Source organism: Rana temporaria, chromosome 9 (genome assembly GCF_905171775.1).
Source record: "Rana temporaria chromosome 9, aRanTem1.1, whole genome shotgun sequence".
NCBI classification, from domain to species: Eukaryota; Metazoa; Chordata; class Amphibia; order Anura; family Ranidae; genus Rana; species Rana temporaria.
In genome coordinates, this window is record NC_053497.1 from 129,551,461 (window position 1) to 129,565,999 (window position 14,539).

A 14,539-nucleotide genomic window follows, 5' to 3' on the forward strand; every position below is an offset into this window, starting at 1 on the left:
GAAAAGCATTGACCCATCTCAAGGACTAGTGCATTGTTTATTGTAATGTATTATATGCAGCGATTTTAAATTGGATAAAATAAAAGTATTTTATTTTATCTTTTTGCTTACGCTTATCTGAGTGTATATAGAAGTGTCTTCAAAGTCCCAACTAAACCCTTTCTCTTCCCATATAAACTAATAGAGGAGCTCAGCTATGATGACAAATTAACAGAACTACATGTATTCTCCTTTGAGTAGAAGCATTTAGGACTGAATACAATCATCTTGTATAAAGAAATAAAAGGTCCATATAAAAAAAAAAGGTGCAAAGTTATTCACTTTAGGGTAATGGCAAATAACAAATGTGTGGCACTCTTTTGCCCCTGAAGGAAAAGATTTGTAATCTCTGCATATGGAAGGACTTCTGTACAGTAAAGGTTTATTCACACTTACAGCCGGGATCTGGTAAAAATAGGTGGCTGAACTACAGTTTTAGCACACAGCGTCTAGAGGGGTTTGTACACATGCCATGACAACAATTACACCCCTTGTCACACAAACACAACAGGCAGTACCTGCACCCAGATGCAGCCCATTCAAGTGTTAAAACAGAGGAGGTGAGGAAGCAGCATATTGCCACCCAGGCTCCTGTCAACTGTTCTCTGAAAAGCAATATGCTGTGGATTGCTTTTCAGAGACGGTAAAGGATGCTGCTAGAGTAAATGAGCCCTAAGCACACACCCATACCTTATGCAGATCTGGAGAAGGGAGGTGTTCTATACTCCAGAAGAGAACTGCCCAGAGTTGCCAAGCGGTCAGCTCAAACACAAAATTAGGAGCTCACTGGATTTCTGGAAGATTAAAGTGGATGTAAACCCCAAAATGTTTTATTTATTTTTTGATGTTACAATGTAGAGAATACAATTTCCTATCATCTGTGCCCAGTCTTACCACACATAGTTAATCCAGCTCTGAGCAATACACTTTTATAGTTCAGTGAAAATTAATAGACTTCCAGATAAAAACCTGTCTAAATAAAAAGTCCTTTCCCTCCCCTTGCTTCGAGTGAGGGTTTTTACATATCTCGTGCACTAGCTTGGACACATGCACATTCTTGGATGTTTATCATAATATGGGGGGTGATCCACAGTTCATTGTGAGAGGTAATGTATGTCACTCGAAGCAAGGGGAAGGAAAGGATTTTTTATTTAGACAGGTTTGTATCTGGAAGTCTGTTAATTTTCACTGAACAATAAAAGAGGATTGCTCAGAGCTGGATTAACTCTGTGTGGCAAGACTGGGCACAGATGATAGGAAATCTTATTCTCTACATTGTGACATCAAAAAATAAACAATTTTTTTGGGGGTTTACATCCACTTTAAGTAATTTTCTGTATTTACAACAACTGTAAAGTAAGAAAACATGGTGGACTGTGCACGTATTTTAATGGCGTTCCTGCATTTGGTATTTTAGTTCCTTGACATACACTTTAGAGGGCACATTTCGACCGGTACCTCTGCATTGCAGTGCACTATTTATTATGCACTACTGCACGGGCAATAATGTGTGGCATTTCATTCCTTAACACATTGCGGTAAGGCGGCTCATTCATTTAAAATGAGCTTCTAATGTACCATGAGCTTGTTTTAACAGACCTGAAGCATTTTTTTTTAACACAATATGCTACAATGTGCTGTTGATGATTCACATTTGTGCGATATGCTGAATCACACATGCGTTGTGGTGCACTGTAGGTGCGTTGAAGTGTTATTCAGAATGTCAGTTTCATGTGCCAGTGTTCGTAAACTGTAGACAAAGAAAGATACCCCCAAAGGATGGGACTTTGAAAGCCAAACTCAAAAGTACAAAAAAGTTTATTAGATGGACCAAACAAGATGCCGGTTGATTCTTGTTGACAATAGACCTGTTCGTAAACTTCATGGACTTGTGCGAAAGGCTCAGTGTAAAGATGAATTTTGTGGTTTTACAGAAAATCACACAAGTTCCATAAACAAGCTCATACGTGAAAATCACAAGCTTAATAGCTAAAACAAAATTAATACGTTAATGTCAGAACTACTAAAATCATGCAGGATATTGGAGGACTCACAGATCTATCTCCCATCCCTTTCATCAAGGGACTTCAAAGGGGACCCGAGGAGAAAAGGTTACTTCAAAGTGAGAACTCTTCAATAAGGGTCTCAACTGTCCCCTCCACCCCCAATGCTGTCAAAAGAATTCCTTTAAATGCTATGGGTGCTTCTCTTTTCTTTAAACTGCTTGGAGGATGTCAGCAACTCTGGTCCACTGACCTCCAGGGATATACCACTTACATGTATTCCTGTGAAATCACAGGAAGTGTCAAAAGTGTACCTGTCACACACTGTCAATAGAGGTGAGGTTGAGTGGTGTTTCAAAAAAATGAAGCTAATTTAGATGAAACAAGTTTTACTGCTTTGAAATGAAGAAAAGACATTGAGAGTGACTTGTAATTTGAGCAGTATATGGAGAATCCATGGAAAATCACAAGCCTTCCGAAAACAATGACAAAATATACTGTATCCTTTGGTAATCGCTTACATTTCTAGTGTTGCAAAGTATGATCAATTTAAAGTACTCCAAGGTGGTTAGTAACTGGAGTGTAAACAAATATCAATTAATGAGTTCGAGGGCAACATTGCATAATTTTACAAATAGTCAAAGTCCTCCTTATAGTTACATAGTTAGTCAGATTGAAAAAAAAAAAAAAAGACACAAGTCCATCTAGTTCAACCATAAAAATAAATAAAATAAAAAATATATCATACAATCCCAAATACCCAATTCTTTACCCACAGTTGATCCAGAGGAAGGTGAAAAACGCCAGCAGAGGATGCTCCATTTTGCTACAGCAGGGAAAAAAATTCATTCTTGATCCCCCGAGAGGCAATCGGATTTTCCCTGGATCAACTTTACCTATAAATGTCATTACCCGGTTATAGTATAAGTACATTTTGGAAAGTATCCAGGCCTTTCTTAAAGCAACCTACTGAGCTGGACAGAACCACATCTGGAGGGAGTCTATTCCAAATTTTCACAGCTCTTACTGTGAAGAAACCTTTCTGTATTTGGAGCTGAAGTCTCTTTTCCTCTAGACGTAAAGAGTGCCCCCTTGTCCTCTGTGTTGACCGTAAAGTGAACAACACCACCAAGTTCACTATATGGACCCCTTGTATATTTGTACATGTTGATCATATCCCCCCAATTCTCCTCTTCTCCAGAGTGAATAAATTCAGTTCCTCTAATCTTTCCTTTTAGTCGAGTTCCTCCATGCCTCTTATCAGGTTGGTTGCCTTTCTCTGCACTTTCTCCACTTTCTCCAGTCCCCCGATATCCTTTTTAAGAACTGGTGCCCAAAACTGAACTGCATATTCCAATGATTTGTCTATTAAGGTTCCCTTTACATCAGAGTTACCCTCACACCAGTATCCCAACTTACATGCCGTTCCCCATCAGAGTCCCCTTTTACATAAGAGGGCCGCATAAAATCTTGCAGAGGGCTGAATTTTCCCCCAGATTGGAGAGCCAAGAATTATATTACTAACTATAGATCTACAGAATGAAGGTTAATGGGTCATCTCACCCAGTGATATTGTAGATATTGGTGGAGCCTTGTGGGCAGTCACCTCTGAGTATTCTTGTATGTCTTAGATACCTCAACAGTGAGATCCCCCTGCCAAATTTCCAACTCTGCTCCTGTCCACCTGGGAGTTTTTGGCATTTCCATACATCTGTGTGTTCTAAAGCTTCCTCTGATTGGTTGATGCAAAGACATGGTTTGATAACATGATCTCCACCTCAGCCAATCAGAGGAAGCTTTGTGTTCAATCATAGAATACAAAGCTTCCTGCAAATGGTTGAGCAATACTTAGCCTTGGCCGATTTTGTTCCAGAGCAGAATGAGAAAATCTTCATTCCACTGCCGGAACACAGCGCTGTATACTGTATGTAGATATGCTACATAGTTTATACAGCACCCCCAGCAGGCACAACTGCAATGCATTGTACACAGGATCAGATAATCGGGTGATAAAAATCGGTTTCGGATTGATTGCATGATAGTCTGATCATTCGTACACAGCTTTCAACAGCCGATCATGACAGATCGTCCAACAATATCCGAAAGGACAAACGCGAAAACTTTGCTCGGACGATAGCCCAGTGAACGACAATCGTTTAATCAGTACAGTATGCATCTGCTAAAAATCAATAGACAAACACCACGCATGTTTGGAAACACGAAAATAACCCAGAAGGAGATGGGAGAACAATACGAACGTAAATAGCCAAAAAATGTGGCAGACATGACATGAGCTATGACTAAGCATCTATCCATGATGTGAAACATGTTAGCTTTTTTGTCCCCTATGTCCACTTTTTACCATTGATTGCAGTGTTGCATGATTTTTTGGATGTTATACAGCTTTGGACTTTATCCTTTGTTAATTTTGTTTCAATAAATCAGAGTGCGGCAGTCCAGGAACATTTATTTTTTCCTTTGATTTTCAGATAAAATTTTGTTGCGCATTTTGGTACTGGCAGGGTTACCCTTAGTTTGAATTTTGCTCGGTTCTGCAGGAATCCCCCAAAACTTGAGTCATGTATGACCAGCATAATTCCAAGGGGAGTTGTATGGGTTGTAATGTATTAAGCTGATTGGCTGCAGTGACTGTTCGGCTTTTCCACCCACCTCCTCTCTTTTGCGAATTATCCACCTAGCGCCTTCAATTTTCAAATCGCACTACGTCAAGCCAGGTGATGCCAGGAGGGTCAGCATAACTCTAATACCTATTCCACACTATACAGTGCTTTTTTAGGTGTATTTTACATACATTTCCATTGAACTCTGTACACAATGATGAAAGCTCATCAAAAGATGCAGCAAGCAGGATTTTAACACACCGCACCTGAAACACCCAGGTGTGAATGGGGCCCCAAGGACTGAAAGGACATAAAAAAAACAAATCCTTTGGCACGTAAAAAAAGCCCCCTTTTGTGTACTTAGCTTCCTGGAGTTCAGCTTTAATGCTTAATCACTGTAAATATAGAACTTCATCGAAGTTGTTAATTATTGTTAACTGCCTAAAACAAAATGCTGACAAGGTTATGCGTTAAAAAAACAAAAGAAAAAAAAATAGTCTTTGCCTCTTGCTGTTTGAGCATCAGCTAGTTACAATGTTTTTTTTTCACAACTAAAAATGTACTTGGTGTTGGAGCGGAGTTGTCCATATCTCATATCGCTCTTTGCAGGGTGATGCCAACTTATCTGGGCATTGTTACACACAACAGTTACATTTTATAATATCATCAGCACAATGTTACTAATAAGGGAAAAAAGCCAAAATATTAGATTATAATATTGTGGGAAGTAAATTGCTGCTTTTCCTTGTACTCTAAGGGCTCATATGCACACAGCAGCTCTACAGGTCTTTGAGCTTTTTTGAGCTCTCATTTTTTCTGCCTGGAAACTCCCCCATGTTATTCACAGAGCAGCAGATATTTGATGGGATTTTAACAGTGCCAAGAAACAATAGAGAGACAATTGCTAATGTAAAACTTAATAGTCAATTTATACATGATTAAAATCAAACCATTAAAATCTAACACATGCTAGTTGTGTGATCAAGAGTATGTTTTACATAAACAGTAATAACGTAGTATCTGTTCCTGACAAGTTAGGGCCTCTTCAGGGGATTTTGAAGACCACTACTGATATGAAAGCTATATCAAAAAACAACAAAGTCAATCATTGATATTCCCTACACTGTGCACAGGGATTGGTTGGTGACCATTGGTGGTTATTTGGGTAAGCATGGGACAGCTGGACAGAGTGAGTAATGAAAACAAACTTGTCATCTGCATACAAAATGTAATGATCTGTGTTGTATAATTCATTGTATTGTTTTTTTTTATAAAGCTTTCATATATCAGTAGTGGTCTTCAAAATCACTCAAAGAAGCCCTAATCAGCGAAACATGTCGGGAACAGATACCACATTATTACTGTTTATGTAAAACACACCATTGATCATACAACTGTCATATGTAAGATTTTAATGGTTTGATTTTAATCATGTATAAATAAACTATGAAGCTTTTTATTATTATCAATTGTTTTTCTATGGTTTCTTGGCACCGTTAAAATCCCATCAAATATCTACTGCTCTGTAAATATTATTCCATGGATGTGGTACCTGATATAGCCTGGTCACCTAGCCATATTACAATGATATTCCCCTTCATGTTAGCCAATGTGTCCATGCACACTATGTTTTTTTTTTCAGGAGTTTACAGGCATATGCTCTTACAGGCAGAAAAAAACACCAAACTCATTTAGTATTGGAGCCCAGCAGCATTAAATAAAATAAATAGCAGACAGATATTTGTTGGAGATGTAAGGTCGAAAGGGGGACTATGGACCATATTTGGTATAGTTGTCATTTGGTGAGAAGTTTCTGGAAAAAGGTTCATGAGATATATAGGAAAGTATCGGGAGTAGAGAGGAATTTAAATATGGATATTTTCTTGTTATCTTTATATTCCAGACACTATAGAGAGTATTAAGAAAGGTATTTTTCACCATATGACAACTGCAGCTAGAACAATAATAGCTCCTAACTGGAGAAATAATAAAAGCCCAAATATAGTAGAATGGATTAGGTGAAATGAACGAAACACAACATATGGAAAGACAGATCAGAGAAGAAGAATATATAAATAGTCAAATGCCAGTAATATGGCAAAAATGGGATGGATTTCGGCTCTCAGAAGGAATGAAAAAAAAAAATGATATATATATATATACATATACACTGTATTTATTGGTGTATAACACTCACTTTTTTACCCGGAAAATAGAGGGTAAACTGTGCCTGTGTGTTATACGCAGGGGGCTGTTGAACTTTTTTTCCTGAAACGTCCCTCTTAAAGTTAGGGTGTGTGTTATACGCCGATAAATAAGGTATATATATACCTGTATTTGCTGGCGTATAAGACTACCTTTTACACTTAAAAAAACTGCCCAAAAAGCGGGGGTCGTCTTATACGCCGGGTCAGCTGCTCGGATGCCTGCTGGATGTGCAGTAATACTGTATGTATCTTCGGCTACATACAGTATATACCGCTTAGCCAATCCCAGTGAGCGATGTATTCAAATGAATACAGAGCCTGCTCGGATTGGAGTAACAACCTCTGCAAATCCAATCAGGCTACATAGAGTAGCCTGCTCGGATTGGCTTTGAGAGTCAGAGAGGCGTGGGCTGATGATGTTACAGCCTCTGCCAATCCAAGCAGGCTTTCTATTCATTAATAGAATACATCGCTCGCCGTGATTGACTCCAGCTCCAGCAAGAAGTAAGAAGAATATGGGCCTCGGAAAGGGTCGTCTTATACGGTGAATACTGGCAAAAAATCTTAAACAAATATATAATTAGGGGGTCGTCTTATACGCCCGGTCGTCTTATACACCGGCAAATACGGTATATATATATATATATAAATATAAAAATATAAATATGAATATAAAGGGAAAACTAGGATCAAGGGATAGGCAAAAGAAATGGAAGATGATAGAAAAATAAGAGGGAAGAGAGGAAGTGTGCTTTTTTTTTTTTTGTAATGTGATGAGTGCATGGGGAAGATGGTGGAAATGGGGGTAGATGAATGTTGAAGGGTATTGTGTTTTAAGGATAAAGTAATTCGTATTTAACAAGATTCGGTATATTGAATAATTTATGTGAACCATGTATATTGTAAGTGAATCCTGTACAAATGTAAAAGTTATATATTTTAAGAAAAGTTTAATAAAAAGAAATTGAAAACAAACTCATTTTGATAGGAGCTTTGGCACAAAAAAGATGCCCAAGTACCCAAAAATGCATGAATGAGCATGAAAAAGCTCAAAGAAGTTAGAAAACATAAAAAATGTTTTTGCTCAAATTACTGTTTACAGGATATAGAGACATAATAGTTAACTGATTCCTTTTAAAAACAATTAAAAATAGATAAAAATCAATCATATAATGTACCTGTAGTTTCAGTTTTGTTTTTGCATGTTATCCTGCCTCTGTGCTGTATAGAGCCATAGAGAAGTGATGGTTTGGAAAATGAAACTAGAAGCTCCCAGTACTGTGGTCCTCGGGAAACAGACAACCAGGAAGTGTCCAGAACAGAGCAGAATTACAGAAACATCAGAGCAAAAACGAACAATGAGGACATGAAACCAGGACTGCAGTAAGGTAAAGGAAGCTATTTAGCTATAAAAAAAATTCCTTTAGTGACCTTTTAATAAAAACGTGCAAAAGAGCCTGAAAAAGTACAAGCTGAAATAAAAGCAGCTTTTTTTATTTTTATTGCAGTGTGTATGAAACCTAAACCATTGCCCTTATTAAAAGCATCATTTAAATAGAACCCGTAGCAACACCTTCAAGCAGGACTGGTGCAAGGTTTTTTGACACCCTAGGCAAAATCTAATTTTGCTGCCCCCCATTGGCTCCACCCCTGACTCCCCCTCTTTTACCCTACCCATGTGACAGTAGGCAGCACTATACAGGAAGCATCGGCTTCCTCTATCGCTGGTTTCAGTTCTGCGATGCGCCTCTAATTACACCACCAGTGGGATGGAGCAGCTGCCTGGGACTGAGTTAGTTACATGCTGCAGCCTGCAGACGCGGAGAGAAACCGGTGTTCGGGTGCCCCTAGGCAGCAGTGCGCCCTAGGCGGCTGCCTAGTTTGCCTAGTGGTAGCACCGGCCCTGCCTTCAAGCATAAGTAGCCCAAACCGGTAGAGAAAGGTGCCAAGACACACAGCTATTTTTAGCACAGCCCTGCCTTGGCTGGTGGTCTCCACATTCCTTTCAATACAGGTTTCCCTTAAAGGACTTCTGTGTTGGGTCCCCATATCAGTACTGGGGAGTGTCCTTGGAGTTTACCATGGTCCGGTTCTCACCATGTAACTGGCTAATTGCTTTAATCATTTAGTGGGGATTTTTGTGGGTTAATTGTATTACAATGTACCAAATGTTTATGTACCTGTGCCTCACATTCATCTGTCTATCTGGTTCCGACATTCTATCAGCACATACGGCTCATGTCAATCCAAAACCGCATATGACTCGAAGGCTTGTAGGAAATACACTTCTTCCTTTAATCTAATTTCTATGGCTTCTCCAAACATTATTATTAATAGCTGGGGAAACACATTATCCCACACTCATTTTGCTTTGTTACATGAACTTGATAAGATTAGAATGTAACTAACAAGTGTGCTGCCTACCCTGAGAAACAGAGGGCGATTTCTGCAATTAATGTTTTGAGTTGCAGAGGAGGATATGATGCAAACATTATTATCATTTAATCAATGGAGCCAAAATGTTAAACAACACAGTCAAGGAGAATGCAAGAAATTTCCCGTACATAAGAACTAAAAAAAAAAAAAATACCTGCGCTGCTGGAGTAACCAATCAGAATCAAGCCAACTTTCAGCACCCAATAAGAATGGTCCTTACACTTGGCATGCTCGCCAAGTCCTCCTTTTTGGGGTAACGGTTTCAAGCTTTTATAAAATGGTTACACACCATACTTACAGTGCAGATCACAAAGTCCTTTGTCACATCTTTGTAAATCCATTTAAAGCTTAGCTGTCTGAAAAAAGAGCTACTCAATTTGTAGATATACACGTGAATGCAATTGGACTAAAGGTGAACATTCATTGTTCCTAAAGCCCCGTACACACGATCAAAATATTGTACTTAAAATACAGATTTCAAAGCAATGGTACGATAATCTGATTGTTAGTACACAGCTGTCGTCCAAAATTTACCGAAGGGACAAACATGAACATTTTTCTCGTACGATATCAGATTATAGGATTTTCACTTAAAGCGGAGGTTCAAACAAAAAGTAAACCTCCACTTTTTGGATCTCTCCCCCCCTCCGGTGTCACATTTGGCACCTTTCAGGGGGAGGGGGGTGCAGATACCTGTCTGAGACAGGTATTTGCACCACTTCCGGGTTCTGACTCCCATGGGGAATCCAACCTCGTCACATCATCCCCCCGCTGTCTTCTGGGAAACACTGTTCCCAGGAGAAAGCGGGGGACCAGTGACGGCGCGCCGCGATCCTCGCGCATGCCGTCAGGCTTCACTGCCCGATTCCCTCACCGAGGATGGCGGCAGAAGCAGCAAAAGACCGATCGATTGCTCAGCCTCAGCTGCCGACATCGCGGGCGTGCTGGACATTTTTTAAAAGTCAGCAGCTGCCGTATTTGTAGCTGCTGGCTTTTAAAAAAAAAAAGATCGGCGGAACCTCCGCTTTAATTAGTACAGTTTTGGGCCAAAAATACAATACAAGTACACTACAACACATTACATCACTTCCAAATTTTTACTCTGCCATAAGAGAATTTTCGTACTTTAGTAAACCCCTCATTTTCGATATGGAGACAAGCATCCAACAAAAAAAATGGACGATCGTTCATCCGATAATCTCATTGTGTGTACTAGGCTTTAGACATGTGAAAGAGTAAGCTAATGTAAAACAAATCTCATATGTTTATAAACCTCACGTCTGTGTATAGTTTGTAATCGTGTGGACATGTGGGCAGCCATATTTGCTCTTGATATAAGCAGGCAATGCATAGAAATGCTGCAGTGTGGATGTGCCCTGCTGACCCACATCCACCGAACAGGGTCTGTCTGATTGAAAACAAAGGACTCTATACAGTCATGGCAAGAAAGAGGTACTGTTTCCTCAAATTTCCAAATCCTTTGATTTTGGTAATGCCAACATGTGGCCAAGTGATTGTGTGCATTTTTATAACTGGTGCACTTTAACAGAAATAATCTTTCCAACGATGTTGGTGTCAAGTAGAAACCTTTTTTTTTTTAATGTATAATTAACAAATACCTATGAATAGGAGGGCAGTCATATTTCCTCATTACATATGCAGGTTTTGCTTCCTACTGATTTATGCTGAATAGTAAATGGTAATTTTACCTTTAAGTGATTGTAAAGTGTCTTTTTTTTCTATAAAAAAAAAAAAAAAAAAACATGCTCTACTTACCTGCTCTGTTGCAGTGGATTTGCAAAGAGCAGTCCATATCCTCCTCTTTTAGGGTCCCACTTCTGTGCTCCTGGCCCCTCCCTCCTGTTGAGTGCCCCCATAGCAATCAGCTTGCTATGGGGGCACCAAAGCATAGAATGAATTAAGATAAAAAACCTTCGGAATTTACAACCCCTTTAATGCATTCCTTGTATTAAGGTAAAAAATGTTTAAGTGTCAGCATTGCCCCCTCAACCCCCCCTTTACTTACCCGAGCCCTCAATCGATCCAGCACTGTGCTCTTCTCTCCCCTCACTTCTGGGTCTTGCTGGCTTTGCTGGGGCAACAGGAAACACTGACTCCCAGTGCTGTCAATCAAAGCCAGTGGCAAGGGAGCGGGGCCGAGTCTCGCTGTCAGCAGCGGGCATCGGGTGTGAGCAGCTCAAGCTTCCCATGGGGGCGAATAGAGGTGGGTTTGTGGCCATTCTGTGCAATTCCATTGTACAGAGCAGGTAAGTATAGACATGCTTGTTATTTTATTTAAATTTTTTTACCATTACAATCACTTTAAATTTAAATTCGGCATGTTCAACAGGGTCTGGCCAAAGTTCGATCTATGCATGGGCTGGCTGATTGTACACAAGTTGTTTGATCGACTTGTGTAAAACCAGCCTGTCAGTTTTTTCTCAAATGATCAGTGCCATCACCTATAGCCGGCAACATCGATTATTGTATCCTGATGGTGGGGAAAGCAATAACACAGTGGGAGTGATTCCACAAACCTGCTGAAAAAAAAAAAAAAAAAAAAGGATTAGGCAGCCCATACATTATGCACTTTTCTTTCCTTCAACCACGGGTTGAAGAAAAGAAAATTGCTTGATACCCCATCAACACACAGTCAGTGTTGATGGGGTAATCCCTCCCTATTGTGCTCTGCTGGCAGGGAGCCTTCCCCACCTGCTATAGCCACTGGCAGTGATCAGGCAAAAAAAAGCCTGCTGAACTAGCCAAATTTCGATCCATCTATGGCCAGCTTTCGTGTAGTCAGACTAACTGATAACAAACGCTTAATGTGTCTGGCTGGTCTTAGCAGTCATTTAGCAAGACTGCTAAGCATGTATAAGAAAGGGAATTGTAAAAATATTTAACAGCAAACAAGTACAAAGTGACATAAAAAATTTTAAGTAAATTATAAAACTTAAAGCCTCGTACACACGATGAGAATATTGGACAAATGATTGTTTTGTTTTTTTTGCATCATCTCATATAGAAAATGAAGAGGTAACTCGACTTGCGAAAATTATCGTACGACAGAATACAACTTCGGAAGTGTTGTATTGTACTGTATTCTTTTGTTTCCGAGCATGCGTAGTCTTTCACGTCTGATTTTTATTTTGGATGAAAATTGGCATGATTAACCAAAAATCTTATGATCATCTAGTATCGTACAATAATTTTTTTTCATGTTTGTCCCTTCGGATAATTTCAGATGAACAGTAACCTGCTCTCAAAAGCTGTGTACTAAAAATCCGATTATTTTACGATCGCCTCAAAAGCGGCTTTTTTCGTCTGATTTTCTGATCGTGTAAACAAGGCTCAACTTTAATGGTGAATTCACCAAAAATACAATATTTATTATACTGCCAATTTTATCTATAGTCTGTACTCTGGGAGATCTTCTTTATCTCGCCAGTCAAACTCCATAGTACACAAATGTTGAATGCAGATCGAAGGTCAAGCCAAGCCTTATTACAGGTCTTATCTGCCTTTCAGGCTGCACATTAGTGACTCTTGAAGGAAATTGCCTGTTTTCACCTTGGCTGGTGAGAACAGACAGAACAATAAGGAAGTGAAGAGCGGGGAGGCGGAGGTGGGGGGACCGTGGGATGGGAAACTGGAGAGAGCGAGAGACACTGTGAGGACACACCTTTACTGCAGGCAAATGCCTGGCTTCCTCACACTTATCCAGAGACATGATAAACAGAGAGCCGAGCCAGGCTCCAAACCGCAAAACAGGTGTAATCAAAGGCTACTCTTTCATTTCACCGCTTGGAGCACCAAAAAAAAAAAAAAAGAAAAAAAGGAGTACTTCCATTCCAAATTGTAGTCTCTAAAAACCTCAATGAAAATTAAAGGCCAACTCTACCGATCATTTTTAATTCAACCTCCGTGGGGGTGATTTGACCTCTGCCTGACTTTTACCAAATTTTCTCTTCTGTAAAATCAAACTGGAGGAGAAGCAGGAAGTTTTATAAATGATCAGCCATATGCATAGCTTGATTCTTATAGGCCGAGTTGGGAACCATGACCATGTCAGCATCAGGATAAGGTGTTCTGTAACCAAGCCACCAATGAGGATTATATATTACAGAGGGGTCTAGTGTTCCTGCACATACACTGATCAGACATAAGATTACGATGACCCACCCTTTTCCAACAAAACAGCCCTGACCCATCGAGGCACAAATGCCACTAGACCTCTGAAGGTATGCTGTGGTATCTGGTACCAAGCAGTCAGTAGAAGATCCTTTAAAGCGGAGGTTCACCCAAACAACATCTATATAAGACCAAATTCTTTATACTTCTAACATGTACAGTAGACACTTTTTTTTTTTTTTTTTTTTAGGCTGTACATACCTTATTATCGCTATTTTCAATCGGGCTTCCCGGTACTCACTCCTGCGGGAGTAGGCGTTTCTATGCTGTGCGGCAATGTAATCTGGGAGTTTGCCCAGATGATTATTGTCCTTCAGAAAAAGTTCCCCCTGGGGGATAAGGCCCCCCCCCCGTATTGCGTAGGCACGTCACAAGAGTCACTGAGTTTCCGAAAGTAGCTGAACATGTAGAGCCGCGAATTAGCTCTACCCGGCGCCTGCGCACCGACTAGGCGCCGTGTAGAGCTGACTGCGCAGGCGCCGTATAGAGCCGACTCACAGCTCCACATGTTCGGCTACTTTCGGAAACTCTGTGACTCTCGTGACGCGCCTACGCAATACGGGAGGGGGGGGGGGCCTTATCTGCCGGGGGGAACTTTTTCTGAAGGACATCAATCATCTGGGCGAACTCCTAGATTACATTGCGGCACAGCATAGAAACGCCTACTCCCGCGGGAGTGAGTACCCGGAAGCCGGATTGAAAATAGTGATAATAAGGTATGTACAGCCTAAAAAAAAAAAAAAAAAAAAGTGTCTACTGTACATGTTAGAAGTATAAAGAATGTGGTCTTATATAGATGTTATTTGGGTGAACCTCTGCTTTAAAGCGAAGGTTCCGCGGGTTTTGCTTTTTTTTTTTGTAATGTGCAAAGCATGGTAATCTAGCTAGCTAGGTACTACTCACCTGCTAGCCGCTCGTATGTCCGTCCACTCCGTTTTCGTCTAAAAGAAGAACTTATAAAAAATAGTCCTGTGCTGTTCCATCTTGCTTGTGGGCATTTTGAATCCCACAAGCAAACACTTCCTGGATTCCTAGTCACATG

The 14,539-nt window shown here is 40.1% G+C and overlaps 1 protein-coding gene across 1 annotated transcript in view; it reads right to left on the bottom strand.

The window, feature by feature from the left end:
• The window catches only part of EXD3 (exonuclease 3'-5' domain containing 3), a 439,907-nt gene that overhangs the window by 18,716 nt on the left and 406,652 nt on the right, over nt 1-14,539 (bottom strand). The window lies entirely within an intron of this gene.